The sequence below is a fragment of the Triticum aestivum genome, chromosome 2D (assembly GCF_018294505.1).
Source record: "Triticum aestivum cultivar Chinese Spring chromosome 2D, IWGSC CS RefSeq v2.1, whole genome shotgun sequence".
Taxonomy (NCBI): Eukaryota; Viridiplantae; Streptophyta; class Magnoliopsida; order Poales; family Poaceae; genus Triticum; species Triticum aestivum.
The window spans coordinates 4,580,996-4,595,842 of record NC_057799.1 but is presented as its reverse complement, the minus strand read 5'-3'; the positions used below and the strand labels follow the sequence as shown (position 1 = coordinate 4,595,842).

General features: G+C 43.9%; 1 long non-coding RNA gene across 1 annotated transcript in view; it reads right to left on the bottom strand.

Annotated features, from left to right (window-relative positions):
• Positions 1-4,903: 4,903 nt before the first annotated feature.
• Positions 4,904-14,847, bottom strand: part of LOC123048150 (uncharacterized) — a 41,572-nt gene continuing 31,628 nt past the window's right edge. Inside the window, exons 3-4 of the long non-coding RNA XR_006423243.1 lie at positions 5,726-5,770; positions 4,904-4,945 (exon numbers count right to left, since the gene is read on the bottom strand). This is a non-coding gene — a long non-coding RNA (uncharacterized lncRNA). The remainder of the gene's footprint in view (positions 4,946-5,725; positions 5,771-14,847) is intronic.

Below are 14,847 nucleotides of genomic sequence, written 5' to 3'. Positions count from 1 at the left end.
ACCACACACTCTCTCACTCTCTCCCCGAGCTTTGCCCCCTCTCCCCCTCTCTCCCCCTCTCAAGTCTTCTTCCAAATCTTGCAAATTTGAAGAATTTGTCCGTGGATTTCGAAGTCAAACCCTCCCTCAAGGTAATATTCTCCGATCCCCTTGTTTTGATCCAAGTAAAGTTCTCCCATTGCTCATTTGTTGCTAGTTTGGGGAAACCCTAGTTTTGTTTGGATCTAGAGATTTGCATGGAGATGTGAGATGTTTGTTTGCCAATTTCTATGATTAGGCTTTGTTAGTATGCTAGGGTTATTCTTATGGGTGTTCTTATGTTGGTGCTAGGGTTAGGTTTAGGGCTAGGGTTATGGTTATGGTTAGGGTTAGGGTTAGGGTTAGGGTTAGGGTTGTTTCATATATATATTAGGTTTTGTATTCCGTGTTAATCCATGGATTAGTACTCATGGAAGCAATGTTACCTTGTGTTCTTTGAATGCTTATAGGGATGGGAAGAACATGTGTGTTTGTTCATCATGGGGACAAAGACGCCTTTTTGAAAGGCAATAAAGAACCGGACCCGGATGAGTTTGACATGGTGTTTGATAGTAGTCCTAGCTATGCGGAGCTCTTGCAACAAGTTAGGAAAGATTTGAATTGGATGGACCCTAGTGATATCATTGAGTTGGAGGGAAGGCATAATGTTGGTTTTGGAATGCACATCCGTTGGAAGACAATGCGTGTCAACTCGGAGCAACGTTGGGTTGCATACAAGGAGACGGTGGCCGAATCACTAGGCAAGGCTCTTGAGTTATTTGCAACGAAGAAGGTTGATTCAAGTTTGCATTTGGACTTGAACCGGAACCCCTCCCCTTTGGTTGCTAGTAGCCCCCCACCCTTGAAGCGAGATGAAATTGTTGAACCTCTTTTGACCCAAGAAGTGAGGCCAACATTGAGCCCGTATAGAAACAACCAAGATGAATCTTTGCAAGAGGACAATGATGAGTATGCGGACGATGACAATGAAGTTGATCTCCATGACAACAATGTGGGCGATCTCGACAAATATCATTTGCAAGAGACAATGGACCATTCCATCCCTTTTTCCCGTGCATATGCATCGGACTCGGATGACGATGGTCCTGATGAACAAGTTGATGCGGAGGGGTTCACGGTGAAGGAGGCCGAAGCTTTCGAGAAGGTATTTGGTCGGGATCATCGGACTACATTGTTCAAGGATGTTAGTCTCGCGGATGAAGCCGTGGTAGATGGTGGCCAATGTGTACCTCTTGGGGTTAGGCCAAGCTTTCACCGTGATTTGGTAGACGACAAGAACCGGATTGCTAAAGGTTCTAAGTTCGACAGCTTGTTGGATTTGAAGATGTGGCTCGACAACTACTCGGTTACGCATTATCGTCCACACGAGGTGGTGCACTCGGACGTCAATGTGCGCTACACGGTTGCATGTGCATGTGAAGATGAAAAGGAGGTCCAACTTGGACTTACAAGAGGCCGTGGTGGTGGTAGAGGTCGTGGAAAGGAGGTCCAACAAGGAGTGGCAAGACGCCGTGGCGGTTGTCCGTGAATTGTGCGTGCAAGACCATGGAAAGGAGGTCCTACTTGGCATGTAGTGAGTTGTGTGCCAACTCACATGTGCCAAGGCAAAAGGGTGGATGGCAAGATTGTGTCCGAAGACCACAAACAACTCACGTCCGAGTTCATCGCTTACAGGCTCTCCAACTCAATATCCACACTTCCAATAATGAGCGTCCAACAACCTTGTGAAAGCCATCTTTCATTACAAGGTGAAATACGGCAAGGCATGGAAGGCAAAGCAAGCCACATTTAAGATGTTGTATGGTACATGGGAGGAAGCATACAACCGAATCCCTAGGTTGTTGTTAGCCATGGCCGCGACAAACCCGGGCATGGTTCATGTGGTCGAGCCTCATGGGCACCAAACAACGGTTCATGAAGGAAGGAAAGTCAGAGTACTTGGCCGTGCTTTTTGGGCGTTCGAGCAATGTGTGAGGGCTTTCGAACATTGTAGGCCGGTCATCGCAATTGATGGCACGTTCTTGACCGGACAATACAAGGACACCTTGTTGGTTGCGATAGCAAGTGATGCCAATAACCGGGTGTTGCCATTGGCATTTGCTTTGGTTGAGGTGGAAAACAATGACAACTAGGAGTGGTTTCTGCATCTTTTGAGGACGAAGGTGTTACCCGCTGAAAGGGAAATTTGTGTCATATCGGATCGGAATCAAGGAATTTGCTGCAAGAGCGCATTGATAATGTATCAATGAAGTGAAAAGGAAACAACTTCATACCTGTCGATACAAGTAAGCTAGTGTCGCCGAACCCCAACTCCATTTGCTATCGAAGACGGTCAACGCCTTCAGCCACATCCATGGAGCATTCTTGCCTGTGCCATCAGCAAACATTGTCCTGGATATCACGTACCACATGTAGACACGAGCATATGTCTTCACCATGTCCTCATTAGCATTATCAGGGCAATGACAGAAGTTCGATGATATCCACGTGAAAGTAGCGCCCGCTGCGACTCTTTCCTTCTTCTTATCTTCTGCTTCTGGTTCCCGAGGCTCCGGAGGAACCATACCGATAAGGGCTTGCATCTGCGCGCGCCACCCATCAGAATCGGTGTTCATACATAAAGGATTGCCATCGATAGGAAGACCGGTGATCATAGCAATATCCTGCAGCGTCACGGTCATCTCCCCGGTCCGAAGATGGAAAGTGTGTGTCTCCGGCCTCCAATGATCAATAAGCGCGGTGAGTGCTGCAGCATTGTTGGGTGGCGTCGACCGGCCGACCAACTGAATGAAAGGGAGAAGTCATGCCTCCCTTACATACGGTGTGTACCGCTCATCATAGCGCATCCCTCCAAGGCTGATCCCGTGAGACCGAAGCTTCAGAGGTGCAAGCTCCTACAAACAAACAAATCATAACATTACATATGGGGCATTTGTGTTTGAAAAAAATACGAAATTCATAACACCGGCCACTTTCAGTATTACCCGCTGCTGCACCGACATAGCGTACGACCGGTGTTGTTTGTCCCAATGATCATCGAGAAGCCAAACCATCCTAACAATTTCAACAAAGCATTCTTGTCAACACGATTATCTTTTCAATTCAAAAAAACTAAAGTAGGCCTACTACATGCAAGATTCAAAGCATATGTATCCAAAGCATTTTTCTCAATACGAGTATAATTTCAGTACAAATAAACTAAACTAGGCCTACTTCATACAAATAACTTTTCCATAGAAATAACATGTCAATCTATATATCCAAACTATATAAATAACATGTCAACCTATCTATCCAAACCACATTTTAATCTAACAAGGGTTCCCCAAATCTAATATATGCAAGATTCAAACAAAAGTTCCCTAAATCTAATACATGCAAGATTCAAACAAGGGTTCCCCAAATCTTCAAAATATAATATTTTCTATGGATAGAAAGAAGGGGATCGGAGGAGAGTACCTTCTACGATGGATTGGTGAAGAAATGCACGGACCAAATCGTCGGATCGGAAGGATTTGGGAGAGGGGATTGAGAGGGCGAGTGGAGAGGGCCGCCGCCCTGTTTGTTCTGTAACTGGCAATGGGGTGGGTGGGGGAGGAGAGGGCTGGCGCGGTTGCAGATAAGTCACAGTGCAGCGCCTAGCCGCTAGCTGCACATTACATGTGTAGCGCCTAGCTGCTAGGCGCTGCACATTACATGTGCGGCGCCTAGCTCGGCGGCGTTGCACTGCTGGGTGCGGGCCCATGGGCTGCCACGGTGGACAGAGGTGCAACGCCCCGGAGCTAGGCGCTGCACCGTAGGGTGTGGCGCCGGCGTGGCGGGCGCTACACAAAAGGGTCAGGGGTGTGAAATAGTTTCGCACCCAGTTCATTTTGTGAATTTATTTTGATTCCAGGTCAAAATTGTCAAATTTGCCTCTTAATGATCCCGCTCATGATTTAATTGACTGGGCGTCTTGGCTCAGCCGCGATTCATGCCGCCTGTGCTTCGTGAAGGAGGCGGCGGAGGCGCAGCAAAAAAGTTCACAGATTTGAAGAAAGTTTGAATAAAAAATAGTAAAGTTTGACAAGTCTTTGGATTTCATTTGAGAAAAGTTTATGGATTTGAATATAGTTTGTGGATTAAAAAAAGATCCTAACTAAATTTGGAGAAGTTAGTTTCTGTGGCTGCTTTCGGATCGACGACTCTTGTGACAAGAGTGATTCAAAACAGCAATCTGTGGCTGCTATGCTACACTACGCTTGGAAAGAAACTAACACATGCACGCAATCCAACAAAGCTAAGCCAACGGTAAATGACACGACCATATTGGCTGCGACAGGGGTTCCTCTTGCTATCTATCCACTGCCAAATCATTCCTTGAATGGAGTTAAGTCGATCTTGAGCGGGTACTTTCCTTTAGTGACCCGCTTTGCACAAAGAGAAAAAGAAAAATGGTGAGTGCTTAGGGAGAGGTTTGGCCTCACTATACATACCCAAGCAAGGGTGTCGAACTTACAGCGATCGCAACCAATTCCTCCAACAGCTCCTCCAAATTGCGCAATGGCTACGAACAAATGTATGTGCACAACAGTAATAAGTGAGCAGCATATCATCACACATCATGGTTGAAAATGTCTCAACAGTGAAGGAGAGGTTACCCATTGAGTTGGCCCGTCACACGGGGAATTCAGGGGGTCATCATGTACCTGTCATAGGATTGTGAAAATGATCTTACAAATATTGTTGTGTTTCTATGGATCATCATAACAAAAATGAAAGGTACAAGGAGCAAAAAACAGCATGATAGCAGCTTCATCGACCTACCTCCATGAAAATACCATCAACGCCAACTGCAACAGCAGTCCTTGCAAATGCATGGTATGAGTTCTTGTAAGCCCCCACTTGCAACCCCGCCACCATCAAGCTTACAAAACAGAATCAATGCCCGGTTGAGCACAATTGAAATCCTCAAGAGACAGTTGGTTTGGAAGAGGTTTAATTAATCAGGTCATCAATGTTTTAGTAGTTGGTCACACCATCTTAGGACATGGCTATACGGAAGAACCAAAATATAAATAATCAAAAAGTCTGAATTTCTTAGATATCATCACACCATGCATGGTTTTCGAGGTTTGGCCATGGATCATGGTTGCAGAAATATACAGGGACGGATCAGGTTGGAACATTGCCTCGTATCATATAATTCTTCCCAGTCCATATAAGTATGACGTCTGGGACATAGTTTTCATCAAACTTTTAAAACTTTCACCATCATTTTATTTTGAGAAGTTTTTACATATGATCGATTAGACATGTGAAAAATCATATTTACGGATTGGTATCAGAAAATACTTTCACAACATTTTTTTATTAAATTTAAGCAATACTAGTAGAAATTTAGTGGCAAAATTACGTTATGAACACCGTGTAGACATCTAAAATGTCATCTTTTTGAAGACATGAGGGAGCAAGTTCGCATGCAAATTTCACATTCAAGGAGGCACATAAGTAAAATTTGGTCAACTGCCACAAGTTTCCACGTAAACTATTGGCAACATTTAAACATCATGTTATTCACAAATCTCCATGACTCCGTCAAAGGGAAAAAGAAAGAAAAGAATAATTTGCTTAAGGTTGAGCAAAAATGTCTGCGAGGACAATTACCCTAAACCAAGAGAGGCATATTGGAAATAGGTGAGTTTACCTTTTTCCCAGCTGGTTGTTGTAGAGCATGTGTTACATCAGCTACCTGAAAATGCATACTTCTCTATCACTGATCTATGTCATTGTTCATGATACATTTGTAATTACCACATAACATGATATATGAGCATACAAAATAAAAAATTTATGTATATACAATTCAGCTATAGAAAGGGCAATCATCTGGTTCATGTCTAACAACAACAACAACAAAGCCTTTAGTCCCAAACAAGTTGGGGTAGGCTAGAGGTGAAACCCATAAGATCTCGCAACCAACTCATGGCTCTCACACATGGATAGCAAGCTTCCACGCACCCCTGTCCATAGCTAGCTCTTTGGTGATACTCCAATCCTTCAGGTCTCTCTTAACGGACTCCTCCCGTGTCAAATTCGGTCTACCCCGCCCTCTCTTGACATTCTCTGCACGCTTTAGCCGTCCGCTATGCACTGGAGCTTCTGGAGGCCTGCGCTGAATATGCCCAAACCATCTCAGACGATGTTGGACAAGCTTCTCTTCAATTGGTGCTACCCCAACTCTATCTCGTATATCGTCATTCCGGACTCGATCCTTCCTCGTGTGGCCACACATCCATCTCAACATACGCATCTCCGCCACACCTAACTGTTGAACATGTCGCCTTTTAGTCGGCCAACACTCAGCGCCATACAACATTGCGGGTCGAACCGCCGTCCTGTAGAACTTGCCTTTTAGCTTTTGTGGCACTCTCTTGTCACAGAGAATGCCAGAAGCTTGGCGCCACTTCATCCATCCGGCTTTAATTCGATGGTTCACATCTTCATCAATACCCCCATCCCCCTGCAGCATTGACCCCAAATACCGAAAGGTGTCCTTCTGGGGAACCACCTAGCCATCAAGGCTAACCTCCTCCTCCTCCTCCTCACACCTAGTAGTATTGAAACGGCACATCATGTACTCGGTTTTAGTTCTACTAAGCCTAAACCGTTTCGATTCCAAGGTTTGTCTCCATAACTCTAACTTCCTATTTACCCCCGTCCGACTATCGTCAACTAGCACCACATCATCCACAAAGAGCATACACCATGGGATATTTCCTTGTATATCCCTTGTGACCTCATCCATCACCAATGCAAAAAGATAAGGGCTCAAAGCTGACCCCTGATGCAGTCCTATCTTAATCAGGAAGTCATCAGTGTCGACATCACTTGTTCGAACACTTGTCACAACATTATCGTACATGTCCTTGATTACGGTAATGTACTTTGCTGGGACTTTGTGTTTCTCCAAGGCCCACCACATGACATTCCGTGGTATCTTATCATAGGCCTTCTCCAAGTCAATGAACACCATATGCAAGTCCTTCTTTTGCTCCCTATATCTCTCCATAAGTTGTCGTACCAAGAAAATGGCTTCCATGTGTTGGGGAACGTAGTAATTTCAAAAAAATTCCTACGCACACACAAGATCATGGTGATGCATAGCAACGAGAGGGGAGAGTGTTGTCTACGTACCCTCGTAGACCGTAAGCGGAAGCGTTTATCAACGCAGTTGATGTAGTCGTACACCTTCACGATCCGTCCCGATCAAGTACCGAACGTACGGCACCTCCGCGTTCAGCACACGTTCAGCTCGATGACGTCCTCGCCTTCTTGATCCAGCAAGAGGGGTGAAGTAGTAGATGAGTTCCGGCAGCACGACGGCATGGTGACGGTGTTGGTGAAGAACAATCTCCGCAGGGCTTCGCTTAAGCACTACGAAAACTATGACGGAGGATAAACTAGAGGGGACTGGGTTGCCGGCACACGGCTTGGTGTTTCTTGATGTGTCTTTGGTGCTAGCCCTGCCCCTCTATTTATATGTTGAGCCCTAGGGTCGAAACTTGGAGTAAAATCCTCCTCAAAGTCGGTTTTGCCCGAAAGGCAAGAGTCCTTCTCGGACTCCAGGGCTAGTTGCCAGGGTTCCCGGCGTCAAGCCCCTAGACACCAGGGTTCCTGGCGTCTAGCCTCTGGTCTCCGCAAAACTTCCTTTCGCACTTTCCAAAAGCCTCGTGGGCTTCCCCCTTTGGCCCAAATAAAGTGTTCTCGTACCCAAACATTTCGGGAGACATCCGGAACTCCTTCTGGTGAATTCCAGAACCCTTCCGAAGATCAAACACTACTATCACATATATCAATCTTTACCTCCGGACCATTCCGGAGTTCCTTGTCATGTCCGTGATCTCATCCGGGACTCCGAACAACATTCGGTCACCAACATACATAACTCATATAATACTATATCGGCAACGAACGTTAAGCGTGCGGACCCTACGGGTTTGAGAACTATGTAGACATGACCGAGACACCTCTCTGATCAATAACCAATAGCGGAATCTGGATGCCCATATTGGCTCATACATATTCTATGAAGATCTTTATCGGTCGAACCGCATAACAACATACGTTGTTCCCTTTGTCATCGGTATGTTACTTGCCCGAGATTCGATCGTCGGTATTTCAATACCTAGTTCAATCTCGTTACCGGCAAGTCTCTTTACTCGTTCCGTAATGCATCATCCCGCAACTAACTCATTAGTCACATTGCTTGCAAGGCTTATAGTGATGTGCATTACCGAGAGGGCCCAGAGATACCTCTCCGACAATCGGAGTGACAAATCCTAATCTTGATCTATGCCAACTCAACAAACACCATCGGAGACACCTGTAGAGCACCTTTATAATCACCCAGTTACGTTGTGACGTTTGGCAGCACACAAAGTGTTCCTCCGGTATTCGGGAGTTGCATAATCTCATAGTCATAGGAAAATGTATAAGTCATGAAGAAAGCAATAGCAACATATTAAACGATCAAATGCTAAGCTAACGGAACGGGTCAAGTCAATCACATCATTCTCTAATGATGTGAGCCCGTTAATCAAATGACAACTCATGTCTATGGTTAGGAAACATAACCATCTTTGATTCAACGAGCTAGTCAAGTAGAGACATACTAGTGACACTCTGTTTGTCTATGTATTCACACATGTACTAAGTTTCCGGTTAATACAATTCTAGAAAGAATAATAAACATTTATCATGATATAAGGAAATATAAATAACAACTTTATTATTGCCTATAGGGCATATTTCCTTCAGTCTCCCACTTGCACTAGAGTCAATAATCTAGTTCACATCGCCATGTGATTTAACACCAATATTTCACATCGTCATGTGATACAACACTCTGTAGTTCACATCGCCATGTGACCAATACCCAAATGGTTTATTAGAGTCAATAATCTAGTTCACATCGCCATGTGATTAACACCCAAAGAGTACTAAGGTGTGATCATGTTTTGCTTGTGAGAGAGGTTTAGTCAATGGGTCTGCCACATTCAGATCCGTATGTATTTTGCAAATTTCTATGTCTACAATGCTCTGCACTGAGCTACTCTAGCTAAATGCTCCCACTTTCAATATGTATCCAGATCGAGACTCAGAGTCATCTAGATCGGTGTCAAAACTTGCATCGATGTAACTCTTTACGACGAACTCTTTATCACCTCCATAACCGAGAAATATTTCCTTAGTCCTCTAAGGATAATTTTGACCAATGTCCAGTGATCTACTCCTAGATCACTATTGTACTCCCTTGCCAAACTCAGGGCAGGGTATACAATAGGTCTGGTACACAACATGGCATACTTTTTAGAACCTATGGCTGAGGCATAGGGAATGACTTTCATTCTCTCTCTATCTTCTACCGTGGTCGGGCTTTGAGTCTTACTCAACTTCACACGTTGCAATACAGTCAACAACTCCTTGTTTGACTGTTCCATTTTGAACTACTTCAAAAACTTGTTAAGGTATGTACTCATTGAAAAAACTTATCAAGCGTCTCGATCTATCTCTATAGATCTTGATGCTCAGTATGTATGTAGCTTCACCGAGGTCTTTCTTTGAAAAACTCCTTTCAAACACTCCTTTATGCTTTCCAGAAAATTCTACATCATTCCTGATCAACAATATGTCATTCACATATACTTATCAGAAAGGCTGTAGTGCTCCCACTCACTTTCTTGTAAATACAGGCTTTGCCGCAAGTCTGTATAAAACTATATGCTTTGATCAACTCATCAAAGCGTATATTCCAACTCCGAGATGCTTGCACCAGTCCATAGATGGATCACTGGAGCTTGCACACTTTGTTAGCACCTTTAGGATTGACAAAACCTTCTTGTTGTATCATATACAACTCTTCTTTAAGAAATCCATAAAGGAATGCAATTTTGACATCCATTTGCCAGATTTCATCAAATGTGGCAATTGCTAACATGATTCGGACAGACTTAGGCATCGCTACGAGTGAGAAAATCTCATCGTAGTAAACACCTTGTACTTGTCGAAAACCTTTTTGCGACAATTAGAGCTTTGTAGATAGTAACACTACTATCAGCGTACATCTTCCTCTTGAAGATCCATTTATTCTCAATGGCTTGCCGATCATCGGGCAAGTCAACCAAAGTCCATACTTTGTTCTCATACATGGATCCCATCTCAGATTTCATGGCCTTAAACCATTTTGCGGAATCTGGGCTCATCATCACTTCCTCATAGTTCATAGGTTCGTCATGGTCAAGTAACATGACCTCCAGAACAGGATTACCGTACCACTCTGGTGCGGACCGTACTCTGGTTGACCTACGAGGTTCGGTAGTAACTTTATCTGAAGTTTCATCATCATTAATCTTCCTCACTAATTGGTGTAGGCATCACTGGAACTGATTTCTGTGATGAACTATTTTCCAATTCGGGAGAAGGTACAATTACCTCATCAAGTTCTACTTTCCTCCCACTCACTTCTTTCGAGAGAAACTCCTTCTCTAGAAAGGATCCATTCTTAGCAACGAATATCTTGCCTTCGGATCTGTGATAGAAGGTGTACCCAACAGTTACTTTTGGGTATCCTATGAAGACGCACTTCTCCAACTTGGGTTTGAGCTTATCAAGATGAAACTTTTTCATATAAGCATCGCAACCCCAAACTTTAAGAAACGACAACTTAGGTTTCTTGCCAAACCATAGTTCATACGGTGTCGTCTCAAAGGATTTAGATGGTGCCCTATTTAACGTGAATGCAGTTGTCTCTAATGCATAACCCCAAAACGATAGTGGTAAATCGGTAAGAGACATCATAGATTGCACTATATCCAATAAAGTACGGTTATGAGGTTCGGACACAGCATTATGCTGTGGTGTTCCAGGTGGCATGAATTTGTGAAACTATTCCACATTGTTTTAATTGAAGACCAAACTCGTAACTCAAATATTCGTCTCCGCGATCAGATCATAGAAACTTTATTTTCTTGTTACGATGATTTTCCACTTCAATCTGAAATTCTTTGAACTTTTCAAATGTTTCAGACTTATGTTTCATCAAGTAGATATACCCATATCTTCTGAAATCATCTGTGAAGGTCAGAAAATAACGATACCCGCCGCGAGCCTCAACACTTATCGGACCGCATATATCAGTATGTATTATTTCCAATAAGTCAGTTGTTCGCTCCATTGTTCCGGAGAACGGAGTCTTAGTCATCTTACCCATGAGGCATGGTACACAAGCATCAAGTGATTCATAATCAAGTGATTCCAAAAACCCATCAGCATGGAGTTTCTTCATGCGCTTTACACCAATATGACCTAAACGGCAGTGCCACAAATAAGTTGCACTATCATTATCAACTTTGCATCTTTTGGCATCAACATTATGAATATGTGTATCACTACAATCGAGATTCAATAAACCATTCACCTTGGGTGTATGACCACAGAAGGTTTTATTCATGTAAATAGAATAACAATTATTCTTTGACTTAAATGAATAACCATATTGCAATAAACATGATCCAATCATATTATGCTCAACGCAAACACCAAATAACATTTATTTTAGGTTCAACACTATTCCCGAAGGTAAAGGGAGTGTGCGATGGTGATCTTATCAACCTTGGAATCTCTTCCAACACACATCGTCACCTTGCCCTCAACTAGTCTTTGTTCATTTTGTAACTCCTGTTTTGAGTTACTAATCATAGCAACTGAACCAGTATCAAATACCCAGGGGCTACTATGAACACTAGTAAAGTACACATCAATAACATGTATATCATATATACTTTTGTTCAATTTGCCATCCTTCTTATCCGCCAAGTATTTGGGGCAGTTCCGCTTCGAGTGACCATTTCCTTTGTAGTAGAAGCACTCAGTTTCAGGCTTGGGTCTAGCTTTGGGCTTCTTCATGGGAGTGGCAACTTGCTTGCCATTCTTCTTGAAGTTCCCTTTCTTTCCCTTGCCCTTTTACTTGAAACTAGTGGTCTTGTCAACCATCAACATTTGATGCTTTTCTTGATTTCTACCTTCGTCGATTTCAGCATCACGAAGAGCTCGGGAATCGTTTACGTTATCCCTTGCATATTATAGTTCATCACGAAGTTCTAGTAACTTGGTGATAGTGACTAGAGAACTCTGTCAATCACTATTTTATCTGGAAGATTAACTCCCACTTGATTCAAGCGATTGTTGTACTTAGACAATCTGAGCACATGCTCACTGGTTGAGCTATTCTCCTCCATCTTGTAGGAAAAGTACTGTTAGAGGTCTCATACCTCTTGACACGGGCATGAGTATGAAGTACCAATTTCATCTCTTGGAACATCTTATATGCTCCGTGGCGTTCAAAACCTTTTTGAAGTCCCGGCTCTAAGCCGTAAAGCATGGTGCACTAAACTATCAAGTAGTCATCATACCGAGCTTGTCAAAATGTTCATAACGTCTGCATCTGCTCCTGCAATAGTTCTGTCACCTAGCGATGCATCACGGACATAATTTTTCTGTGCAGCAATGAGGAAAATCCTCAGATCAAGTACCAAGTGCGCATCATTGCTACTATCATATTTCAACTTATATTTCTCTAGGAACATATAAAAATAAATGGGGAGCTACATCGCGAGCTATTGATCTACAACATAGATATGCTAATACTACCAGGACTAAGTTCATGATAAATTAAAGTTCAATTAATCATATTACTTAAGAACTCCCACTTAGATAGACATCCCTCTAGTCATCTAAATGATCACGTGATCCAAATCAACTAAACCATGTCCGATCATCCCGTGAGATGGAGTAGTTTTCAATGGTGATATCACTATGTTGATCATATCTACTATATGATTCACGCTCGAGCTTTTGCTCTCCAGTGTTCCGAGGCCATATCTGCATATACTAGGCTCGTCAAGTTTAACTCAAGTATTCTGCGTGTGCAAAACTGGCTTGCACCCGTTGTATGTGAACGTAGAGCTTATCACACCCGATCATCACGTGGTGTCTCAGCACGAAGAACCGTCGCAACGGTGCATACGCAGGGAGAACACTTATACCATGAAATCTAGTGAGAGATCATCTAATAATGCTACCGCCGAACTAAGCAAAATAAGATGCATAAAGGATAAACATCACATGCAATCAATATAAGTGATATGATATGGCCATCATCATCTTGTGCCATTGATCTCCATCTCCAAAGCACCGTCATGATCACCATCCTCACCGGCTTGACACCTTGATCTCCATCGAAGCATCGTTGTCATCTCGCCAACTATTGCTTCTACGACTATCGCTACCGCTTAGTGATAAAGTAAAGCAATTACATGGCGATTGCATTTCATACAATAAAGCGACAACCATATGGCTCCTGCCAGTTGCCGATAACTCTGTTACAAAGCATGATCATCTCATACAATAAAATTTAGCATCATGTCTTGACCATATCAGATCACAACATGCCCTGCAAAAACAAGTTAGACGTCCTCTACTTTGTTGTTGCAAGTTTTACATGGCTGCTACGGGCTGAGCAAGAACCGTTCTTACCTACGCATCAAAACCACAACGATTTTTCGTCAAGTATGTGATGTTTTAACCTTCAACAAGGACCAGGCGTAGTCACACTCGATTCAACTAAAGTTGGAGAAACTAACACCCGCCAGCCACTTGTGTGCGAAGCACATCGGTAGAACCAGTCTCGCGTATGCGTACGCGTAATGTCGGTCCGGGCCGCTTCATCCAACAATACCGCCGAATCAAAGTATGACATGCTGGTAAGCAGTGTGACTATTATCGCCCACAACTCACTTGTGTTCTACTCGTGCATATAACATCTACGCATAGACCTGGCTCTGATGCCACTGTTGGGGAACGTAGTAATTTCAATAAAATTCCTATGCACACGCAAGATCACGGTGATGCATAGCAACGAGAGGGGAGAGTGTTGTCTACGTACTCTCGTAGACCGTAAGCGGAAGCGTTTATCAACGCGGTTGATGTAGTCGCACACCTTCACGACCCGTCCCGATCAAGTACCGAACGTACGGCACCTCCGCGTTCAGCACACGTTCAGCTCGATGACGTCCCCGCCTTCTTGATCCAGCAAGAGGGGCGAAGTAGTAGATGAGTTCCGGCAGCACGACGGCGTGGTGACGGTGTTGGTGAAGAACAATCTCCGTAGGGCTTCGCCTAAGCACTACGAAAACTATGACGGAGGATAAACTAGAGGGGACGGGGTTGCCAGCACACGGCTTGGTGTTTCTTGATGAGTCTTTGGTGCTAGCCCTGCCCCTCTATTTATATGTTGAGCCCTGGGTTCGAAACTTGGAGTAAAAGCCTCCTCAAAGTCGGTTTTGCCCGAAAGGCAAGAGTCCTTCTGGGACTCCAGGGCGACGCCAGGGTTCCCGGCGTCTACCCCCTAGACGCCAGGGTTCCTGGCGTCTAGCCTCTGGTCTCCGCAAAACCTCCTTTTGCACTTTCCCTAAGCCTCGTGGGCTTTCCCATTTGGCCCAAATAAAGTGTTCTCGTACCCAAACATTTCGGGAGACATCCGGAACTCCTTCCGATGAATTCCGGAACCCTTCCGGAGATCAAACACTACTATCACATATATACTTCTTTACTTCCAGACCATTCCGGAGTTCCTTGTCATGTCCGTGATCTCATCCGGGACTCCGAACAACATTCGGTCATCAACATACATAACTCATATAATACTATATCGTCAACGAACGTTAAGCGTGCGGACCCTACGGGTTCGAGAACTATGTAGACATGACC